This window comes from Scyliorhinus canicula, chromosome 12 (assembly GCF_902713615.1).
Source record: "Scyliorhinus canicula chromosome 12, sScyCan1.1, whole genome shotgun sequence".
Lineage (NCBI taxonomy): Eukaryota > Metazoa > Chordata > Chondrichthyes > Carcharhiniformes > Scyliorhinidae > Scyliorhinus > Scyliorhinus canicula.
Genome location: NC_052157.1, coordinates 71998310 through 72004067, shown reverse-complemented (window position 1 = coordinate 72004067; position 5758 = coordinate 71998310).

Sequence of the window (5758 nt, the reverse complement as noted above, 5' to 3'; positions counted from 1 at the left end):
CATTTCCTGGGGTGGCCCGGCCTAGATGGGCCAGGCTCCGGCTCGGGCGACTGGGATGGTGAGCTGCCAGCCTGTCCTGCCCATTGCCCACCAGATGCACCTGGGACGGAAGGGGACAGAGTCTGAGGTGTCGCGGTGTTTCGGGGCCTCCCCTACTGGAGACCCAGAACGGGCCCCAGCACCTCCTCCTCTCTCGGGGTGCCCAATGGCTCCCGAGCCTCTACATGGGTCAGGGATGCGAACGGACCGACCATCCGACACCCCCCCCCCCCCCCCCCCCAATATCTGGCGCTGCGAATCCTGGAGGCCTGTCCTGGTATTGCCAAGGGTCTGCAAGTTTGCAGACATGCAGCTCAGGAAGTTGGTCATCCCTGTCTGTGACACCGACCAGCACCTGGGCAATGGCGCCGATGCTCCCAGCAATGGTCTGTTGAGACTGTCCACTGCCTGCTGAGACTGGGCCACTGCCTGCAGAGACTGGGCCATGGCCTGCTGAGACTGGGCCACGGCCTGCTGAGACTGGGCCACGGCATTGAGCACCTCTGCGATCTGCCGCTGGCTCTGGCTGATGGCTTCCTGTGAGAGGGCAGCCATGTCCTGGGCCACAGACACCGCCTGCACAGAACGCCCCAGACGTTGCATACTGCTCCCAATGTCTGACACCGTCGCACCCATTGCCTCCACCGCAGACGCCATCCAGGTTTCGGCCTGGGTGGCACGCATGACCAGCACCACTCACAGCTCCTGGACGCAGGTGCACTCCTCCACCTGCGTCTGCAGCCGCCGCAAGCCAGCCGTCACCCCCTTCGATTGTCCCTGGGTCCATGACTGCATCAGGGCTGTGGGTGGGGGTGGTAACTCCAGGAACCCAGGTCCCATCTGGGCGGCAGATGTTTGCCGGGGCCGGCCTGCCCTCTGACCGCTCCTACCTGCCTGCTCCTACCTCCATCTACTGTACTGGTATGGCTGTGTTGTGCGCACCAGTGAGTGTACCAGAAGCATCATCGCTCAAGTGCCCAACCGAGGTGAGTGTCTCTGCGATGGTGGAGGGTGTTGGAGATAGCAGTGGCGTTGTTGTGATCATTGTCCGACCCAGAGTCCATGGTCCCCTGGGGTGGCGGTTCCTGTTCACCCATCCACTGTGTGTCAGTGTCCTGTGTGTCGGTGTCATGTGTGTCGGTGTCCCGGGTAGGGCTGTCCTAGGTAGTGGTGTCCTGGGCAGGGGTGTCCTGGGTAGTGGGGTCCTGGGTAGGGCTCTCCTGGGTAGGGCTGTCCTGCGTAGGGCTGTCCTGCGTAGGGCTGTCCTGGGTAGGGGTGTCCTGGGTAATGGTGTCCTGGGTAGGGGTGTCCTGGGTACGTGTGTCCTGGGTAGGGCTGTCCTGCGTAGGGCTGTCCTGCGTAGGGCTGTCCTGGGTAGGGCTTTCCTGGGTAGGGGTGTCCTGGGTAGCGGGGTCCTGGGTAGGGCTGTCCTGCGTAGGGCTGCCCTGGGTAGGGCTGTCCTGGGTAGGGGCGTCCTGGCTCAGCTGCGACGGGGCCATGTGGCTGCCCCCCTCGTCACTGGGTGTCACACGCCTGCGTCACCGAACTCGCACGAGACGGGGGTGTCGTCTCCGTGTTGGTCCGGGCCTGTCCCTGTCTCATGGCCGCCCTGGGGCATCCTGGGGTACAGGGCCTCCCTCCAGTATCCGCGGGGACGGGTGCCTCGACGTTTGGTCCTGCAATACACAATATAGCCGCATGATTAGACACACAGGCGGTGATCGGGGATATGGGCGAAGGCTGATACAGGTGATATGGGGGAGGGGTATATGAAGGATATGGGGGAGGGGAGATAAGAGGGCTATGGGAAGGGGGATTATGGGGGAAGGGGGATGGGGGATATGAGGGGGATATGGGGGAAGGGGATGGGGGATATGGGGGGGATATGGGGACATGGGGGAGGGTGAAATGGGGATATGGGGGAAGGGTGATATGGGGAAAGAGGGATATGGGGAAAGAGGGATATGGGGAAAGAGGGATATGGGGAAAGAGGGATATGGGGATATGGGGAAAGGGGGATATGGGGGAGGGGGATATGTGGATATGGGGGAAGAGGGATAAGGGGGAGGGGGAAGAGGAGACGGGGGATATGGGGGAAAGGGGATATCGGGGAGGGGGATATTTGGGTATGGGGGAAGAGGGATAAGGGGAGGGTGAATATGGGGGAAGGGGAGACGGGGGATATGGGGGAAGGGGGATATCGGGGAGGGGGGATTTGGAGGATGGGGATATGGGGGAAGGGGGATATGGGGAAAGGGGGATATTGGGGAAAGGGGGATATGGGGGAAGGTGGATTTGGGGGATGGGGATGTGGGGGAAGGGGATATGGGGGAAGGGGGATATGGGGAAGGGGGATATTGGGGGAAGGGGGATATTGGGGGAAGGGGAAGGGAGGACATGGGGGGGTCTCACTTGGTGGTGCGCCACCGACCTCTGCATCGGCAATCTCCTGGTCCTCAGGTCCACCTGCCAGTTCCAGGGCCCTCTCCTCATGAACAGTGACTGGTCTCTCATCAGTTGGGCCCCATCCAGTCCTCTCATGCTCCCGGTTGTTGTGTGCACACTTCCCCTGTGGTGGGGGTGGCAGGGATAAAGGGCAACAGTGTAAAGCAGAGATATACATGAAGGTCAGCGGTTGTGTGTATATTGGCAGAGGTGTGCAGCACATTAGGGTTAGGGTTTGTTGCACCTGGGGGTGTGCCGCACATCGGGGGGGGGACGGGGGGGGGGGGACTCACCCGGCTGCCCCTGACATAGTCATTCACCTTCTTGTGGCACTGGGCACCTGTGCTTGGTGTTACAGCCACAGGGCTGACGGCCTCTGCCACCTCCCTCCACAGGCGCCAGCTGAGGTGTGGGTCAACCCTGCAGGCGTGTCCAGGGTACAGGGCCTCCCTCCTCCTTTGCTATACTGTGTCCAGGAGTGTCTTGATGTCGCGCTCCTGGAACCTCGGTGCTGCGCGGCGGGCGGCCATTTTGTTGGGTCTCCGGGGGGGATGTGGCTTCATGTGTCCGCGGCGGGTGACACGCCGCTACTAACCCATTCTGGGCCAGAGAATGTGCGCCGTTTGGGGGTACCCGATGCTGGAGTGATCCGCATTGTTTTTGGCGCCGGGTTCCGGCGATCGCGCTGATTACAGGAGAATCCCGCGCCTCCTTAAATGTACTCCATGTCCTAGTATCCACCGCGCTCTGGGATAGCTAATTCCACAGATTCACAACCCTTTGGGAGATGTAGTTTTTCCTCAAATCTGTGTTGAATTTGCTACCTGTTATTGTAAGATTATGACCTCCTGTTTTAGAGTGCCCCACAAGAGGAAGTATCAGCTCCACATTTACTTTATCCATACCTTTTAGCTTCTTGTACACCTCAATTAGATCTAATTCTTCTAAACTCTGTAGAGTATAGGCCTAAACTGTTCAATCTCTCTTATACGACAAACTTCTCTGGAATCGATCTAGTGAACCTCCTCGGAACTGCCTCCAATGCCTCGATATCTTTCCTGAAATAAAAGGACCAAAACTGTGCACAATACTCCAGGTGCGGTCTTACCAATGCCTTGTATAATTGCAGCAACACTTCTTTACCTTTATACTCTATTCCTTTTGCTATAAAAACTTCAACATTCCATTTGCTTCCCTTACCTGCTGCACCTGCGTGCTCATTTTCTCTGACTCAGGCATGAGGACACCCAGATCCCTCTGCATCAGAGCACCCGGAAGTATCTCCCCATTTAGATAATAAGTTTCCTTTCTATTTTCTCGACTAAAATGCATGACCTCACACTTATCCACGTTAAACTCCATGTGCCACATTTTCACGCACTCCCCTAATCTATCTATATCCATTTGTAAGGTTCTTATTTACTCATTGCAACTTACTGTCCCACCTATTTTTGTGTCAGCTGCAAATTTGGCTATAGATCCTTCTATCCCTGTATCCAAGTCATTAATATAGATTGTCAGTAGCTGGGGCCCAAGACCGAACCCTGTGGTACGCCACTAGTTACATCTTGCCAAGCAGAAGAAGACCCATTCATCTCAACTCTCTGTCTTCTTTCCATCTTCGTCCAGTCTTCGTCCAAGTTAATAAATTACCTCTAATCCCATGTGATCTCACCCTGTGAATTAACCTTCTGTGCAGCACCGTATCAAACGTCTTCCGGAAGCCCAGATATACTACATCTACAGGATCCCCATTAACTACTTTGTTTGTTACATCCTCGAAGAACTCAAGCAAATTAATCAAACATGATTTGCCTTTCATAAAACATTGCTGACTCTGATGGATAACACTTTGGCGTTCCAAATGTCCTGATATTACGTCCTTGATAATTGATTCGAACAATTTTCCAACAACAGATGTTAAATTAACTGGTCTATAATTTCCCACATTCTGCCCCCTCCCTTTTTGAATAAGGGCATTACATTAGCATTTTTCCAACCTCCTGGAACCTTTCCCGTGTCCATGGAATTTTGGAATATCATAACGAATGGACCCACTATCTCTACTGCCACTTCCTTTGACACCCTAGGATGTAGGCCATCAGGCCCTGGGGACTTGTCTGTCCTCAATCCCAAGCGTTTATTGAGTACCATTTTCCTATTGATACAGATTGTCCCAAGTTCCATCCTTTCTATTACCTCTAAATTTCCCATTCCAGTAGAAATGGTACTCGTGTCCTCCATCGTGGAAACTGAGGCAAGGATTGATTTAGCACCTTCACCATTTCTGTATTCCCCACTATTAACTCACAAGTTTCATCTTCTTAGGGACCAACATTCACCATAGCGACTCTCTTCCCTTTTATGTACATGTGGAAGTTTTGCTATCCTTTTTGAACATTCTGTGCTAGTTTTCTTTGTAATTTACTTTAGCTTTTAAAATTACTTTTTTTAGTGTCCCTTTGTTTATGTTTGAAAGTTTCCCAATCTTCCAATCTGCCATTGGCCTTTGCAATGTGATTTAACTTAGTTTTAGTCTTGATAATGTCTTGACCTCCTTGTTTAGCCATGGATGTTTTTACCCCTCTTCCCATCTTTGTTCCTCACTGGGATATATTTTATTTGATTGGAATTGAGCATCCTTAAACAACTGCCACTGCTCATCAGTTGTCCTGCCTTTTAGCCTCTCTGCCCAGTCTATACGGGCCAAATCTGACCTTAAGCCTATGTAATTTCCTTTGTTTAATTCCAGAACACTAGAGTGGGACTCCACTTTCTCGCCCCCAAATTGAATCTTGAATTCTACCATATTATGGTCACTGCTCCCTAGTGGATCCTAACTATGAGGTCATTAATTAATCCCTCCTCATTATAAAATGCCAAATCTAGAGTAGCCTCCTCCCTGGTTGGTTCCCCAACATACTGTTCAAGGAAACAGTCTCTAATGCATTCAATGAACTCTGCCTCCAGGTTACCCTTGCCAATTTGATTCCTCCAGTCTATGTGCATATTAAAATCACCCATTATTATTGCCGTACCTTTCTTGCAAGCCCCCAGTATTTCCTGGTTTATACTGTACCCCACTGTAGAACTACTGTTTTGGGACCAATAGATTATTCCTACCAAGGACTTCTTCCCTTTGTTATTTCTTATTTCTACCCAGACTGATTCGGCATCTTGATCTCTAGTGTTTATGTCATTTCTCATTACTCACTGATCCCTTTCCTCACCAGCAGGGCTGTGCCACCTCCTTGTCCTTTCATCCTATCTTTAT